Source organism: Miscanthus floridulus, chromosome 8, assembly GCF_019320115.1.
Source record: "Miscanthus floridulus cultivar M001 chromosome 8, ASM1932011v1, whole genome shotgun sequence".
NCBI classification, from domain to species: domain Eukaryota; kingdom Viridiplantae; phylum Streptophyta; class Magnoliopsida; order Poales; family Poaceae; genus Miscanthus; species Miscanthus floridulus.
Genome location: NC_089587.1, coordinates 17459854 through 17478326, shown reverse-complemented (window position 1 = coordinate 17478326; position 18473 = coordinate 17459854). Strand labels below are relative to the sequence as shown.

The window sequence follows — 18473 nt, the reverse complement described above, 5'->3', positions numbered from 1 at the left end:
TAGAGAAAACACACTTACAACATTGGAAACAAACGTTTGCCCATACGTGTACAACCATTGCAGCATATGCAACATCACAATCTACTTTTGCAACATCCTTACGAAATACTTGCAACATACACTGAAACACTTGAAACATACGCTTGCAACATGCTTTTCAGTGCAAATGTCACCTTGCTGCTTGGACGAATGGAGCTCGTCGTTGTAGAGCTCGACGCCAGCACAGAGGTCGGTGGAGCGCATGGAGCTCGCCGATGCGCTAGCGAGAGTGGCGAGCACTGCACGACTAGGGCGAGCACTTGCTCGGTGGCCTGGGCAAGCACCGCCTGTGCGAGGCCGCGAGCACCCCTGGTGAACACGATGGCAGGGCGAGCACCTGCGGCTGGCGTGGCGTGGATTGGGAGGAAGACCGCGTTATTGGGAGGAAGGCGCCGCGGCGGGGATGGGGGCGCCCCCACGGCTCGTGGTGGCAAGGGCGGATGACGGCGCGGTGAAGCCGCACGCTATCAAATGCGTTTTTTTAGAAAAGGTCGCTAGGCAGTGATGGAGGGGGCAACCTGTTGCCTTGTTGACGGACACGCCCGGACGAACGCCCTCACCGTAGCATTAGCGATAGACTAAAGATGTAAACTGAGACTACCTCAGTTGGTTAGGTTCCTTATGGTGGAACATGTCTACCCAGGTTCAAGTTCTTAACTTGGCACGGGTGCTCGCATTTTCCTGACTTTATTCTAGGATTTAACAACGTTGTGTTTTCAATGGTAGTCGGCATTTCCGTCGACAGCGTGGCGCCTGTGGTGTCTTTGTCAATCTCGAGATGTGCCGGCACAGTCTTTCGGAGATGCTCATAGGGTAAGGTTTGTGTACGTGTATTCATGCGTTTGTACTGGTGTAATTCACAAAAAAAAAAAAAGCGAGACTAAAGATGGGTGGTACTGTGGTCTATATCTTTGTGGAAGAACCACCCTGTAAGCGCGTCCCGCACCCTAGAAAAAAGAGAGTAAGTTACGCCACGATTTCTAAACTATCATAAATCATTCTTACCTAGGTCTCCAAACTACAAAATCTATATATCTAGAGCCTTTTTGTGACAGAATCTCAAAAATAAAAAGAGCCTTTTGTGACAGAATGTTGAGCCACGTCTTATGTTGTAACCTCTGTTTCAGATAAACTGAGACTGGCAACATATTACATATGCATCCTTATTTTTTGAACACCCTCATGCTTGAGTTCATACGGAATCATTCCTCTGATCTATTGTCCTAATCTTATTTATTTTACTATATTTCGTTTTTAATGTTGGAGCTCTACATTGTTCTGATCAACCACAATACCTTCGTAACACATACAACCTTTTTCGAATACTTTAGGCCCTGTTTGGATCCACAACTAGTTGACTAATTTTTAGTCCCTTAGTATCAAACATGCGGCCTAATTATTAGTTTACTAGTCATGGACTAATTATTAGTTCACCGGTCCACTTAGACTAGTTGTTTGTCCTAGTCCATTCAAACAGGTCTTTAAAGAAATCCTCTTTGACACGTCCTTCTACAAACACAACAAACGTACTGTTGCGGAAGAATATAATAATTAGGAGTGCTATCCTTTTAAAAAAATAAAATAAAAACCGAAGAAGTACTATCAGCATGCCTAAAAGAAATGCACCAGTAAAACATTTCCAGACGAACGGTAATAGCAAAAGTATACAATAAGTCAATACAACAACCGTCTGATAGTCTGATAAAAGAAGTGTTACATTGCTATCGAAATTTGAAAATCTTTCAGAATTTTCTTTAGAAATTTGCAGCACAAATCCATAAAAATAGATAACTAAAATTCACATGTGTGCTAATCATCACATCTCACATGCCAGATTGATTCCATTCAAACAACATCGGTCCAAAGTCTCTTGACCATATCTGCTGTTGAGATGATGGTCTAGACACAGATTCAGAAAATGTGCTATTCTACCACATGCTTAACTTAGAAAATTGCCTTTTGAAGACAGGAGACGCAAAGCCTTACTGGCATTCTTCAAAACTGCATTTGATCTTGGAACCCGATTTCTCCTTTGCTCCAAGAAATCAAGGGCATTCTTCACGTGTTGCGTTGACCGGACATCTTTCAGCAGAATAGTTTCAGGCCTGATAAACACAGCGACCACTGGCATAAGTATCATTTCAGAAACTTTATATTTGACGACAGGAACATTAAACATACCCATCAGTTTTCATTCTCTTCTTCCTTTTCTGAACCTTCTGCTTTACATTTTCTTCCTCAGAATCTGATGCGAAAGTTTGCCTGAGAGTGCGAGATGAAGACAAAGTAACCAATGAAGTTGAAGTCAAAAACAAAGATTTTAATAAAAATTGATTGAGCAAGAGAAGTGCACATACTTCTCACGAGCTGCTAGAATTTCAATTACACTAGTGGGGAGCATTCCAGGCATTGTATTTGTCTCCTCATTCTCCTCACTTTGTTTGGTATCTTCATCTTCTACTTCCTTGGGCGCCTTCTTATCTGGTTTAGAGGATGCTCTTCGTTGGGCCCAACGTTTCCTCCGCTCCTTTCCTTCCCAGTGTTGCTCTGCAAGGACACATCCCACATGCCCATATGGCATAATTATCTCCGCGATACAAAAAACAGATAATAAAAAAAGTCATAGCACCTTGATGACCTCAAGAAAACAAGATTCAGATAGGTAATCCATATGAGTTACACAAAAAGGTTACCCACAAATCAATAACAGTTATACCATTGGATTGGATGGCCAAGGAACACACCATGAGTAATACACAAAACTATATAAACATCTAAAACAAAGAAACTGTAAACGTTAAAAGCTCTACATTTAGGCATAAACATTACTAACAAATATGTACAAGGAGTTACTTTTCCCTGATTATTGAGCATCTCAACTTCATTAGGTTACCGTCCAAAACAAAATTTGTAATGGCACTTGCATCTACTGAAACCAAGAGAACCACTAAGGAATCTAGCATAGTCCACGAAGACAAGCAGAACTAGTCTCCATAGCAAGCATCAAGTGGCATCTACTCGCGTACAGTCTACAGAAACAAGAACAGATCAAAGTAGCACATTGGGCAGCAGAAGGTCCATCCAGTCATCAGCTGTAAAGTAAGCATAAAAACACACCTGATAGCACTGTCCTTCTCAACTTTACTGATCTCTTCGTGCTTCTCAACACCCTAAAAGACAATAACAAGGCACAGCACTCAGTATTTTCTACATATATCAACATGGAGCTTGAAGTGTGAAGAACAAACAGGATGACCGGCAAGGCTAGCTAACAACCCTAATCCAACCAAAAAAAAAGTACTCGACCAACCAAATCGACGGCACAGAGCTGTATAATCCTCTTACGGGAATATCTGCGCATATACCCATCGTCTGCTTGAGCGGAATACACAAGCAAATCGTAACTCTCGGGTCCTCGAGGGGAGAGGACTAGACGTACCTGGACGGCGGTGAGCTCCTCTGGGGCGCCGTCAGGAATCGCTTCCGTTGTCCATTTGAGCCGGCTCCTGTCTCTTTTCCCTCTTTTCTTTCACCGGATGAGAGCGCCGGGAGCTTCCGCTGGCGGTACACGCCGCCGCCGCCGGGAGGGCTTCAAGCTTTTGGGACACAGTGGAAGAGAGGAGACCGAACGTATATGTGCTGGGCCTGGGCTTTGCTAATCTTGTCGGCTCTGAGCACATGCAGATTTGGGCCTATTCTATGCGGCTCGACTGAAAGCCACCTTCGGCCTTTGACATGACACAGTGGAAGAGAGGACACCGGTAACCCTCACGCCGGCACGCCGCGCCGGAGCGCCATGATCCACCTCCGGAAGCGCATGATCTCCCTCCTCACCCGGACACGAACCCGCGGCCCTTGCCCCCACATCTCCCCTCTCTTCTATCCCCACCGCCTCCTCTCCGCCACCAAATGCGTCGCTGCAACCCCGTTCGCCGTCGAGGACTACCTCGTCGCCACCTGCGGCCTCACCCGAGCCCAGGCCCTGGAGGCGTCGAAGAGTGTCTCCTATCTGAAGGACGCCTCGAGGCCCGACGCGGTCGTCGCCTTCCTCTCCAATCTCGGCCTCTCCAGCGCCGAGGTCACCGCCGCCGTCACCAGAGACCCCAAAGTCCTCTGCTCCGACGTGGAGAGAACCCTCACCTCCCGCGTCGCCGAGCTCACCGACCTCGGGCTGTCACGTCCAGAGAACATCCGCCTCCTCATCGTTGGCATGAACCACTTCCGCCACGGCTCGCTTCGCCTCAATCTTGAGTTTTGGATCTTGGTCTTTGGCTCCCTCGACGAGCTCATGCAGGACGCTCAGAATTAACGCCGCTCTCCTCAGCCAAAGCATTGAGAAGGTGTGCAAGCCCAACTTGGCGCTCCTTCAGAAATGTGGTATAAGTGTTTCTGATATCCCCAACAGCTTCATGCCCCGGGTGCTCACCGCGGACCCTAAGAACCTGCAGGAAGCTTTGGCTCGCCTTCATGAGTTTAGAATCCAGCAGGGCTCGCAATCGTTCTTCCTCGGGCTTTGTACATTTGCAATCCTTGGCAGTGAGAGGATAACCAAGAGTATACAGCTGTTTGAGAAGCTTCGGATGGTCAAATAGTATCAGCGGTGAAGGGGGACCCGAATATATTGGGTTTCACCGAGGAAAGGGTTCGAAGAAGCATGGCATTCTTGATCGGGGTTGTTGGATTGGAGGTACCATACATCGCACAAAGGCCAACGCTGATAAATTATAGCATTGAACGTCGGTTGCTGCCACGGAACTGTCTGATGAATTTTCTCAGGGCAAAGGGGCTGTTCAATGACAAGCCTACCTTCTTTTCTGTTGCCTCTATAAGCGATGATATATTTCGACGACGATACGTGCATCCTTACGAGGAGAGCTTTCCAGGGTTTGCTGCTGCTTTTGCTTCGAGCCGTGCTGGAGAAAACCAATGGGAACAGCTATATAAGATGACAGGCGAAAATAGAGAGAGCTGACACTTGTTCTGGGAAGTACCATTAGGAACCTGTTGCAAGCTTTGTTTTTCATCCCCATGGCCAGTCGTTTTGAAATCTGATGTTCTAGCATTTTGCTATTGGTAACTGACTTAAGTGTTATTAAATGTTCAATTAGTGGTATATTTCTTTCAGGTTCTATCTTGCTGCCTCCCTTCTGAGAAAGAACTTTTGATGTGATGGCATCCTTACAAGTTTATTTATTAACTTGCAAGGATTGCCTCAAGTCTGAGCCCAACTTCTTTAGTGGACAATTGGGAGACTTGAGTGATCCTGAAAATGGAATTTTAGTCCTGCTAATCACAATGGTACTTGACTGGGCTACGCTTCTTTTGTTGACATCGTATTCGGATGAATTTGGTTGCCTCCAAAATGGAATTAGAAAGTTGTCCATAGCTTCTCGCCCAGACAGGAGCCATCAGACCCTTAACAAGCTGTCCACACAGCCTCAAGAGTTTCAAGCTTCAATTGAAATAAACAGGACATATATTTTGAGAGAGGCGCAGCCCAGATCTTTCTATCTGCATGTGTTCTGTTATGTGGGCCATAGGGCTTAGAAGAGCAGCTGCAGATACTGTTCAGGGTTCACCCACATCCATAAGACGCAGTTGTGTGCCCATAAGTGACCAGGTATTAGGTTTGATCATTTGAAAGTTTTTTTTTTCTCTTTTGTCTTTTAGATATGGTCTTTTAAGAGTATATTAATCTCAATTCATTAGTTCCATAGGGGTCAAGTAATCCCTTATATATAAAAAAGATACAATCTATCAACAAAGACACTAGCAAGAGCTCCAATGGTTCTTCTAATCCCTCCAGTAATCCTCAACACATAACAATATGCATTTTAATGTTATGCTTAACTTGATCTATTTAATACTTTAGTCCCCCTCCCCAGCAGATACACACATTCAAGCTTGGATGCTGTATATAGTGTGAGATTATGTAAACTAAATTTTGTTACTGATTGTATTGTTTGAAATTACTCCTGCATGAATGTCTTTTCACTAAATCTGTTGCATTATGATGTGGTGTCCCCTTTTTTTCTTGAGGGAGGGAGGGAGGGCTGCAACCACCAGATTGTAGTTATTCGGTCATAGTTGACAACATTAGGGAAAGTTTACCCTCCAAAAGATGTAAATGCTGAGAAATTTACTGTCAAAAGCTTCTCACTTTCTATCCATCAAGGGCAATGTTTTGGACTTCTTGTCGTAAATGGTGCTGGAAAACCTCTCTCATTGGCGTGTTGTGTACATCATATTTTGTATAGTAAATTTATTGAGCCTTTTATTGACCTTCAGAAGTAGCATGTTAATGTTATGTTTGCTATCTACAGTATTATTTTAATCTCTTGGAAGGAAAATGAAATTCAAATTTCCCTTTTCAATAAATTTTGAACAATTTTAAGAGTGCAGCCATACATTTGTTTAAACAAGGGGACATCAATTTCAGAGGTTCATGTAGGAATTTATTTATAACCCATGATTTTGCACCCTTTTTTTTGCATAGGTTTATTTTTAGCTTTTGTTCATGTGCAAATAGGATTGATTTTTTATTGCCACTTTACATTACCAAATTTTCTTAACCTGACATCATCTTACTGGATTTAGGACTGAAAACGGTAACGATAATTTCCGTTTACCGGGAATCATTTTTGAAAAATTACCCACTTTTGCTCCTAAATGGAAGCGGTGACGGTAACCAAGGAAACGAAAATGAGAACGGTAAAAACTATACTGGTAATGAAAACGAAAATGATTTGCCTCACTTCCGACCGTTTTCGAAAAATACCGTAATTGACCAGTATTCTATAGTCGATAATTACCGTATCTCAGGCAGGCCACAAGCCCACAGCGCCCCCAAGCCAGCCTGGGCTCGCATGTCACCGGGCCGTGCCGTGCTTTATCGGGCTAAAAAACGGGCTTCGTGTCGTGGTGTTGTGACTCGGGCTGCATGTGACATTTATAGTCGTCTCTGCCCGCAGCCCCATCCAGAACATGGCCACGCTGCCGGGGGTAGGCCCACGCCGCCAGCGCCACGGACCCGATGCAGGTGGATTTGCCGCTCCCCGCCGCCGCGGACCCGATACTGGTCGACCAGCCGCTCCCCACCGCCGCAGCCGCAGCACACGCCCCCGCCGACGCCAAGGTGGGCGGGTTTTTTTCCTGTCCTTCGCCTGCCCTGACGCCGTTGAGCTTCGCCTTGGGTAGCCGTGGCGTGCGGGGCTGTCGCTCGTCCCTAAATGCGCTGCTCCGAGTCAAGTTGGCCCTGATGGCGAGCCAAAGTCGCGCCGTCGCCGTCGTTGCCGCACTCCACACATGTCACGATTTCTATATCGGGCATAGCACTGCTTTGGTGAGCTGCTCTTTTCTACTCCCGATGGATGTGCGCTCTTTTCTACTCCCGATGAATGTGCTTGTATGGATGATGGATTGTTGATTTATGGATTCTGAATCTAGGGTCAGGGATGCCCATTGGATACTGGTTAATGCCGTGGCTGCTGTGACATCGCCGGCACTCCGCTCAGGCCACAGCCTGGAATGCCCCTAGCGCAGCGTCCACTTGCTCTGCCCTCCGCCCAGGGACACGGAGCCATGCGACGTCGGCCAAGCGCTGCCCCTGTCCCTGCCCCCGAAAGCCAGGTCTGGTGCATCCTCCGCCCACTCGCTCAGCCCTTTCAAAATTTGCTAATGCTAGAGATTATAACAGTTGGGTGTAGAGTTCTATTCAGTTTTAGTCTAAGAGAGCAATACGGCCAAGAACCAGGGATAAGGATAATACCTCGATTTTAGTATGCAAATTCCCCAGAGCATGCATTTTTAGGCTTGGTGTTTTTAAGGCGTGCTTGGCCTTAATATTGTTCTGCTAAAGCATGTTATTTGAAATAATGTTGTTCCATTGAAATTGATATGGTTCCCAGCTTGCTATTTTCTCTTTGGGCGGACTTGGTTGAAACCAATTTTTTCTGGTACTGAAGTCTTTCTGTATATAGAAACCTATAACGGAGGCAGCAGAGGCTGCGCAAGGCTATATAATTGGTGAAATGCAGAACCATATAAATTGGCTTTACTAAGCATTTAGTAGACATACAAGGTAGTTCAGAAATTATATGTTGGCTTCACAAAGTCTTTCTATTAGCTCTGGTATAGAAGCTTCCAATTTTCGAGGGATTATTTCTCAAGCTTTTGACAGTAGTAGACATACTAAACTAGTATGTACTCACAATCCATCTTAATCTGATGTTTTCTGCAGCTGTTTAGCAAGCTAGTCTGTGAGAGAGTAGGATTCTAGTAGTAGATGAATTTTGGCTATCACCTTGAGTCTACCTTCGGCTAACGAAGAAGCAGAAGGTACAGCCCCTGCTCTCTCTTTGCAGAAGGTACGCATGTAATCTTGATCTTGTCTCTGTATTGTTTGTTCGATGGCTGCTGGTTATGCAAAGTTTCTTTATCAGTTGTATGTGTTGTCGTAGGTTTATAGCCATATGAGATTATGAGTACTCTGATGACAACTAGCATGTACTGCTTTTAGTTGTACTACTCTGATGACTACTGGTACAGGTTTAATTCTGCTCCTATTTGCTTTATCTTTACTGCAGAAAACACTATTTAACACTGGAGATGTGACTTTCATTCGTAACACCTAGTAGATCACATGGTAACGAGTAATTCAAAACTTCTGCTTAATATGAAAAACCATCCCTAGGGGTTTTTGCAGGACAAGCGCTACAAGAATAGGGAGCTGCAAATCATGCGATCCATGGATCATGGCAATGTCGTTTCCTTGAAGCATTGCTTCTTCTCTACCACAAGCAGAGATTAACTTTTTGTTAACTTAGTGATGGATTTTTCTTGCTGAGCTGCTTCTTGGCCTGTGTTATGACCGGTACGGTCTACAGGCGCAGGCACCGTGGCTAGGAGCCCAGGCTGAGTTGGTGTGCGGTCGTCATGGGCCTGGACTGCACGATTCGGTCCAGTCAGTTATCAAGTCCTAGAATCTAGGATACCTATCTCTCAAGTTTGTTACTTGATTAAGTTAGAGTTGAGTCGGTTGAAGATTTGCTTGTATAAGTATTGAACAATTACGATTGAATAGATTAGCCTGGGATTGAGATACTCTTATCTCCCTTGGGCACCCAACCCTTGCCTACTGCTACTCGTCGCAGACCTAGCTCCGGCGCCGGTCACGGCGCCGCAGGTTTGCCGCCGCGCTTTCAAGCCTCGTCCACCCGTCCACCACCGCTACAACCTTAGGAACCTGAGCACCAACAGCCTGGTTAGTTTCCCTTCTCTGCTTTTCCCACAGATTTCCTGTGGTTATGTATCCATCTGGGCAGCAAACTTAGAACTAAACACATTTTTGTCAAAATAATTTTATCAGCCTCTCTTCCATGGTGAAAGTGTTGTGGATCAGCTTTGTTGAGATAATAAAGGTACTTGATTATTCTGCGGACTGCACTATATTAGTTCTAAAGAAATGTGCTAACTAGTGTTTTTTTATTTTTCATGTATTGAATGGATTTGCTTTTTGCTGACAGGTTCTTGGTACTCCAACATGTGAGGAAATCCGATGTATGAATTGAAACTACACCATGTTTGTTTTCCTCAAATCAAATCTCACCCATGGCACAAGGTATGTGAAATTTAATTATCACATTACACTCACCCTCTCAGCTCACAATTAGATGTAGAAGATGAACTTGAGGACAAAATGCAGCACGAGCACACCTCTGCTGGTGCAGCACACTATACTTGCTTTTTCAGAATACATAAATTTCCTATTTAGGAAGGTATTGTTGCCTAACGAATGAAACTTAAATTTCCTAAGAAAATGCAGCTGGTGTTCGGTTTTATGGAGGTGTCAATAATCAGCATTTAGAGCTGAATAATTAGCAATTAGACATTCTTTGGGCATGGCGTAAGTACCCGTGCCTCAGCCTAAATAAGATGGTGTATTCTACTATGTAGAGTCTATTAGTTTGTGGAATGTTCAAGGACACTATTTTTTTATTTCAGTCCTGTAGTCTATGGCTGATCCGACGCCAATACAGAATTGTGTGATAGGTTAGGAGTTACGGTCGGCTGGGCTAAAAAAAATGCAATCCACTACAGCATTATGGTCCACATTTCATGTGCAGGCTGAAGCAGTTTTTTGAACGTTTTGTGTGTTAGGTGATAGACTCTTTTTTTGGTATTAAGTCTTTTCTAAATCATTGCAGATAAATTCACAAGCCAAATTGATTAGTTACTGAACTTCATTGGGAATAAGCAACTAAATGTACTCTGACTAGGCAATATTGTGGCAAGATCAAGGCAAAATAATTTAAATCATTAGGCAATTTTTACATCATTCTTCTCCAACCTCTCTTTGTTTTTTGTGTTCTTAGATTGCAGGTCAGTTTTGCTTCTCTGCTTTTCCCACAGATTTCTTGTGGGTTAGTGTGGTTATGTATCCATCTAGACAACAAACTTAGAACTAAACATATTTTTGTTAAAATTATCAGCCTCTCTTCCCTGGTGAAAGTATTGTGGATCACCTTGTTGAGATAATAAAAGTACTTGGTTGTTCTGCGGATTGCACTAATATTAGTTCTAAAGAAATGTGCTAACTAGTGTTTTTTCTATTTCCATGTAGTTGAATGGATTTGCTTTTTGCTGACAGGTTCTTGGTACTTCATCATGTGAGGAAATCCGATGTATGAATCCAAAGTACACCGAGTTTAGATTTTCCTCAGATCAAAGCTCACCCATGGCGCAAGGTATGTGAAATTTATTTATCACGTTATAATCACCCTCTCACAGCTCACAGTTAGAGGTAGAAGATGAACTTGAGCACAGAATGCAGCATGAGCACACCTCTGCTAGTGTAGCAAACTAAACTGGTGGCAATTTATTTGTTTCCAACACCAAAGGCGGAGTGTGCAGCGGGCTAGATGAAAGTGTAGACGAGCAATACAGTACCAACGAAAAATGTGCATGTAAATTTAGTTAAGCAATTTAATATCATTAGTCCGGGAAGTTATTAGTAATCTGGTGGGAATTTTATTTGTGTCTAACACCAAAAATGTACCTGTAACCTCTACTCTTTTTACCGTCAAGCGTTACTGTCAAGGGCGTCGAGCCCTCGACGCGCAGGGCCTCGGCTGCGAAGCTCGTAGCCTTCGGCCGTCTTCTCCGGTGAGGTTATGCCCCCCTACCGCAGGCTTGAGATTAGATGGGAGATGGGATAATAATCTTGCTTAATTCCCCTCAAGTCTGGTTACAATAATATATATATATGGCCTTGCGGCTGCCAACAAAAGGAAAACAAACTCCTAATCTTAAGGTAACAAATAGATGCTAATAATAAGGAAACTAATCCTGATAACTTTCCAACTGAGGCCTCCTAGCCACAGCGTGCCTGATCGGCCTCGTTGGGCGCGTTTCGCGCCTGGGACGCGCGCTCGGCCGCCCTGCGTATGTCGCGGGCGCGCCTGCGCCGGGCGTACACCCGCCCGCACATGACATCTCTCCCCGCCTCGAAGTCCAGCTCATCCTCGAGCTGAAACGAAGGAAACCGATTGCGGAAATCGTCGAGGTCTTCCCAGGAGGCTGCAGCGGGGTCGTGACCCTCCCATTCGACGAGGACTTGGCGAACTCCACGAGCCAGGCGGCCCTGTGTCACCCGCGATGGCGCAGGCACGACGGCACCGTTGGAGAGGGGCGGCAACGCCGGTGGAGCAGCTGGCGGCGACCCCACAAACTTCTTGAGGACGCCCACGTGGAACACATCGTGGAGACGGGCATCCGGGGGTAGCTCCAGGCGCACGGCCGCCTCATTGATGACCTCGGTGACCTTATACGGGCCAACGAAGCGCGACTTCAGCTTGCCACGCACCGCACGGGGCATGGACGTAGCAGGACGCTGCCGGAGACGCAGCAGCGCCCAGTCCCCAACGGTGAAGACGACGCGACGATGGTGCTGATCGTAGACGCGCTTCTGGACCGCCTGGGCCTGCTCGAGACGGACACGAATGTCGTCCAGGAAGGCGGCCCTCTCCTCCATCTCTTGAGCGACGGCCGCGACCCGAGCTTCGCCCTGCTCGTAGGACCGAATGGTCGGCGGGTCTCGGCCGTAAACCACACGGAATGGGGTCTCACGCAGGGACGACTGAAAGGCGGTGTTGTAGGTGTACTTCGCCCACGGCAGCCACCGGATCCACTGGCGGGGGCGATCGCCGGTGAAACATTGCAGGTACATGACGATGACCCGATTGGCGGCCTCCGTCTGGCCGTCCGTCTGTGGGTGGAAGGCGGAGGACATGTATAGCTTTGTCCCGGTGAGCCGCATGAGCTCCTGCCAGAACGCCGATGTGAAGACTGGGTCGCGGTCCGACGTGATGGACTGCGGCACCCCGTGGAGGCGGACGATGTCGGCGAAAAAGGCGTTGGCGACGGACTCGGCAGTGTAGGGATGTGCCAAAGGAATAAAATGGCAGTACTTGCTGAAGCGATCCACCACGGAGAGGATGACCGTCTTGCCCTGGACCTTGGGAAGCGCCTCGATGAAGTCGATGCCAAGGTCGGCCCAGACCGCCGATGGCATCGGCAGCGGCTGCAACAGGCCGGCCGGCTGCAGATGGTCTGCCTTGTACTGCTGGCAGGTGACGCAGGCCTTGACGAATTCCTGCACCAAAGCGCGCATGTTGGGAAAATGAAAGTCGCGTCGGAGCCGATGGAGGGTGCGGTGGATCCCCTCGTGACCGTCATTGTGGACGGCGGCCACAATCTCCTGCAGCAGCGGCGACGCTGGCGGGATGTACAGGCGCCCTGCGTGGGCGACCATGCCATCCACCAGCGCCCACGGCGCAGAACGGGCGCCCGACCGCAGCTCGTCGTGCATGGCGACCAAGGCCGGATCCGTGGCCTGGGCGTGACGGAGGCGGTCGACGAAGTCAAAGCGAGGAGCGGAGATGGCCAGCAGCGACCCGTCCTCCTGATCGCGTCGCGAAAGAGCGTCGGCGACGACGTTGGTGGCGCCCGATCGGTACTCCACTGAGAAATCGAACCCGAGGAGCTTGCCGACCCAATGATGCTGGGGGATCGTAGCGAGGCGGTGGTCGAGGAGGTACTTGAGGCTGTAGTGATCTGTCTGGACTATGAAGCGCCGCCCCCAAAGGTACGGCCGCCAGTGCCGGACCGCCTGGACCAGCCCGATCAGTTCACGCTCGTACGCGGCGAGCGAGGAGTGGCGGGGCGCCACCGGCCGGCTGAAGAACGCGACGGGGTGGCCCTCCTGGACTAGCACGGCGCCGAACCCGGACGTAGAGGCGTCACACTCGACGATGAAGAGCTTGTCGAAGTCGGGCATGGCGAGCACGGGCGCCGTCGTCACAGCGGCCTTGAGAGCCGCGAACGCCGCTGCGGTGGAGTCGTCCCACGAGAAGCCATCCTTCTTGAGCAGGCCCGTCAGCGGTGCCGCAATCGTCCCATAATTGTGGACGAACTTGCGGTAGTATCCGGCGAGGCCGAGGAAGCCGCGCACCGCCTGGGGGGAGCGAGGCGTGGGCCAGTCGACGATCGCCTGGACCTTCGCCGGGTCCATGGCCACCCCAGCCGCCGAGATGATGTGGCCTAGGTAGGCAACGCTGGGCGCCCCGAAGGAGCACTTGGACCGCTTGACGAACAACTGGTGGCGGCGGAGTGTATCGAGGACGGTCCGGAGGTGTCGCAGATGGTCCGCCCACGTCGTGCTGTAGATCAAAATATCGTCAAAAAATACCAGAACGAAGCGGCGGAGGAACAGCCAGAGCACATCATTCATCAGGGCTTGAAAGGTCGTCGGGGCGTTGCACAGGCCGAACGCCATGACCAGGAACTCGTACAAGCCGTCATGGGTGCGGAACGCCGTCTTGTGGATGTCCTCTGGGCGCATGCGGACTTGGTGATAGCCCGAGCGCAGGTCCAGCTTGGTGAAGAACTGAGCCCCGTGGAGCTCGTCGAGGAGTTCGTCGACCACCGGGATGGGAAAGGCATCCTTGACTGTCCGTGCGTTCAGCGCCCTGTAGTCGACGCAGAAACGCCACGACCCGTCCGGTTTCTTGACGAGGAGGACGGGCGACGAGAACGGGGAGTCGCTTCGGCGGACGATGCCCTGCTCCATCATGGCGGCGCACTGGCGTTCCAGTTCATCCTTGTGGGCCGCCGGGTACCGGTAGGGCCGGACGGCCACCGGCTGCGCGTCCGGCTTGAGCATGATGCGATGGTCGTGCGCGCGCACAGGGGGCAGACCGGTCGGGTCGGCGAAGACCCCCCCCCCCCCGTACGCGAGCAGCAGCGCCTCGAGGAGGGAGTCGGTATCGAGTGTCGCGCGCAGTGCCGGAGACGACGGTGGGGCGACGCTGGTCCAGGAGAAGGTGCGGCCGCGGCGCTGGAACGACAGGCGCTGGCGGCTGAGGTCCCAGACGACGGCCCCGAGCGCGCCGAGCCAGTGTGTGCCGAGGACGATGTCGTACCCTGCCAACGGCATGACGAAGAGGTCGGCCGGGAACGACTCGCCGTCGACGAGAAGGGGTGCGGCGCGGAGGACGCCCGCGCACGCGACACGCTCCCCGTTGGCGACCAGCGCCGTAAGGCGTGGGCGCTGGTGGAGGGCCAGGCCGGAGCGCCTTGCTGCGTCTTCCGCGATGTAGTTGTGCGTGCTGCCCGAGTCGAGGAGAGCCACGAGCCGCAGGGGCCCCAGGCCCACCGTGATCTGCATGGTGCCCGCCATCGGCACCCCGGCCAGCGCCTGCAGGGAGAAACAGGGCGCCTCGGCGTTGTCCACGGCGGCGGCGTCCTCGCCCTCGGCCTCCAGTTCGACCCCTTCGACGAAGAAGATGCGCCTGCAGAAGCGGTTAAGGCCACGGGTGTACCTCTCATTGCAGTTGAAGCACAAACCGAGGCGACGGCGGTCGGCCATCTCCTGCGTGAGACGGCGCTGGGAGCCCTCGGGTCGGCCCGGCTGCGCAGCCGCCGGCGGTGCAGGGAGAGCCAGGAGGGGCGGCGGACCCGGCAGGACGGTTCTGGCCGCGGCCGGTGGAGGCGGTGGTGGGCCGCGCGCGCCTGCTCTCGGGGGAGGAAGCGCCGGTCGGTCCAGCTCCATCAACTCGACCTGGCGGGCGAGGCTAATAGCGGCGACGAGGGTGTCCGGATGGTGGATGCGGACGGCGTTGCTGAGCGGAGGTCCGAGGCCGCCGGTGAAGAGTTGGACTCGCTGCGCCTCGTCGAGCCGGCCAGCGCGAGGGATCAGGGCCTGGAACCGGTTGGCATACTCCTCCACGGTGCCAGAGCGGCGGCACTGCGCCAACTCGAACATGGGGGCCGAGCGCAGGGGGGGACCGAAGCGCAGGTCCAGGAGATCCTTGAAATTCCCCCAGGACGGCGTGCCTTCGTCCTCCTGCAGCTGGATGAACCACAGCTGTGCGGCGTCGTCCAAGTGGTAGGCCGCCATGCGCACGCGCTCCTCCGGCATGGTGAGATGTTGCCGGAAGTACGCCTCGCACTTGTGGAGGAACGGCATGGGGTCGGACGTGCCATCATAGTGGGGAAAATCCCACTTCTTGTGCTTCGGATGGAACTCGAGATCGCGCTGATTGTTGTCGCGACGGTTGTCGGAGCTCTCAGCCGTGGGCGCCTTCTCCTTGAGGGAGGCGACATCGGCCTCTAGGGTGGAGATCTTGGCGGACACCTTCTTCATCTCGTTGAAGAGATCGGTCAGGGTAGGCTCGGCCATGGGCGGCGACTGACTGGGCGCGGTGGGTGGGTTGTGGGTGGGCGGCGGCTGGTTGCGGGAGGGTGCTGGCGCGGCGGACTGTGAACGCGAAGAGGATGAGCGGCTGACCACTGATACCAGGCTGTCAAGGGCGTCGAGCCCTCGACGCGTAGGGCCTCGGCTGCGAAGCTCGTAGCCTTCGGCCGTCTTCTCCGGTGAGGTTATGCCCCCCTACCGCAGGCTTGAGATTAGATGGGAGATGGGATAATAATCTTGCTTAATTCCCCTCAAGTCTGGTTACAATAATATATATATATGGCCTTGCGGCTGCCAACAAAAGGAAAACAAACTCCTAATCTTAAGGTAACAAATAGATGCTAATAATAAGGAAACTAATCCTGATAACTTTCCAACTGAGGCCTCCTAGCCACAGCGTGCCTGATCGGCCTCGCTGGGCGCGTTTCGCGCCTGGGACGCGCGCTCGGCCGCCCTGCGTATGTCGCGGGCGCGCCTGCGCCGGGCGTACACCCGCCTGCACATGACAGTTACTCTGTGCTCTAAGTGAATTTAACCATGCGCAGGTGACTAGGGGAAGCCTGGGATTCCATTTTCTCGAGTTGGGAAGTGCAGATTGGGAGTGGGGTGCTGACTAATGCAGGTGACATATTGTTGTTCAGATATAATTCTTTTTCCTTTTTTTTCTACTGTTATAATGATCCTTTCTGTTTAATCATTGAATTAATCTGCCTTTTGTACAAAAAGGTAGTTATTGATATCATCACCCTGCCTTTGTCTGATATGCATTTTTGCAAATAAACCGTGGGTTGGGGTGAGGCTGTGGGTTGCAAATGAACACAGAATACAAATATTGCCTAATTAGAAAGACATTGTTGCCTATTGAAGACACTTAAATTGTCTAGGAAAATTGAATCCACCACAACATTATTAGCAGCAACCTGCTCATCACCAATAGAGGCTCCAGGAACATAAGCATCCTTTTTTTTATCTCCTTCCAGCAACAAATTTTTGACATGTGTTATCTTTTTTTAACATGCAAGAATGCAGGCCATGTACATAGAAGCAAGATGTGGACCAGTATAGAGAAGATGTGCAAATGTGTGGGACTAGATGTATAGTGTTATGCTTTGTGAAAAACAGCAGATGCAAATGTATTTTTCTGAGATGTGTTCTTTTTTCTGAAAACATTGTCTTTTTGTGAACGTATATATGTAGTACCTACCAGCCTGTTTGGTTGGCTAGTTCATATTGTTGCTGGTTTGTGAAGAAGTACTGCTGGCTGGTTTGTGTGAGGGAAAAATACTATTCCGGCTGAAAATTTACGATCGTTTACGACAAGCCACAGCCAAACGAATAGGCTGTAAAAGCATAGGCCTGGGCCTTATTTGCCTTCTTTTGTGAACGTATAGATGTGCAAATGTGTGGTCGGTATCTGGTCCTGGCCGCATCCCGCCAAAAAAAACAAACAAACGCTAATTAGTATCCTTGCCGAAAAAGGAATAGAATAATTGTACTTTTACAAAAAAAAAACCCGTAATTTAGCTGCTTCCTTTAAAAAAATCCGAACCCAATGCATAAAAAAGTTACTTGCCAATTAACTTTTAGAAATATTGACTCCAAAAAGGCTACCACCAGGGCATTTGGTTGTAATTATCATATTTATGACTCGGCATAGGATTCAATCAAATCATGGAAACTTTTTAATAAATCCTTTCAATAAATCCGCCTAGCATGGATAGCGCACCCCCCTCGGACCCTTCTGTTATTATCAGTCATTAAACTCCGTACCGTACTAATGGAATAAACCCACCGCTTTAGGTCAACAATTCAGCCCGTTCGCTTGGTCGTAAACGATTGTAAATTTCTAACCAGAAACAGTGTTTTTCTCTCACACCAAATCAGACAGCAGTAAATAATCCATGATCCAATACAGTCTCCCGAACAGGCTGTATAGATGCAAAAGGTCATGCAAATACACACACGGTGCGGTTCACGGAATGAATAGAACTTCAATGAACAAACAAGGCGTCTGTCTGTCTAACGACAAAATTCAACATGTCACCATCGGTCCAACATCAGTTGTCATGTTCTGTCCTGCTATGTGCGTAATCTGCGATGTCATGAGCAGGGTGGTTAGAACAGGTCGACGCAGCCGGAGCTTCAGGCGGCGAAACTGACGGAACCCCCGCTCGATTGCTCCATTTTTCTTTTCCTTTTTTGCAAGCAAGCACCAGAATAATACAAATCGACACATGGGCCCGTGATGGGGAGCGTCGAGCGTGCAAATCATTTTGTGATCGCTTTGTGATAGCATATTTGTGTGTGTAGCGCGCGCCAAACTAATAAATGAGGCCGACAAGAGCTCTCTGTCCTATTGTTAATTATTGCTGATTGCTGATAGTGATGTCGAAGGCTGGATTTGGTGTTTGGATTCGGTTACTTAAATTTAGGAGGTGTGTTGGGGGATGTTGTATGGGGTGTTTGGATACTGATAAAAAAATAAATTACATAATCCGTCAGTACTCTAGAGAAGGATTTTTTAAGCCTAATTAATCCGTCATTAGCATATGTTACTGTAGCAAAACATTGTCAAATCATGGACTAATTAGGTTTAAAAGATTCGTCTCACAAACTATGCAATTAGTTTCGTAATTAGCCTATATTTAATAATCTATGCATGTGTCCAAATATCTAATGG

The 18473-nt window shown here is 49.4% G+C and overlaps 1 long non-coding RNA gene and 2 pseudogenes across 10 annotated transcripts; 2 read left to right on the top strand and 1 right to left on the bottom strand.

The window, feature by feature from the left end:
- Window positions 1-1697: 1697 nt before the first annotated feature.
- Window positions 1698-3548, bottom strand: LOC136475851 (uncharacterized; annotated as a pseudogene).
- Window positions 3549-3684: 136 nt separating this feature from the next.
- On the top strand, window positions 3685-5163 carry LOC136475848 (uncharacterized; annotated as a pseudogene).
- A 1640-nt stretch (window positions 5164-6803) lies between these two features.
- Window positions 6804-17055, top strand: LOC136475852 (uncharacterized). 10 transcript variants are annotated; one of them, XR_010763309.1, is made up of 10 exons: window positions 6804-7381; window positions 7486-7668; window positions 8279-8405; window positions 8481-8580; window positions 8732-9301; window positions 9407-9458; window positions 9564-9658; window positions 10688-10784; window positions 16339-16415; window positions 16816-17055. It is a non-coding gene; the product is annotated as an uncharacterized lncRNA (long non-coding RNA). The 10 variants fall into 10 exon arrangements; XR_010763307.1 differs by having other exon boundaries at window positions 8481-8586; XR_010763308.1 differs by having other exon boundaries at window positions 8499-8586; window positions 8744-9301; window positions 16816-17054.
- The last annotated feature ends 1418 nt before the right edge of the window (window positions 17056-18473 follow it).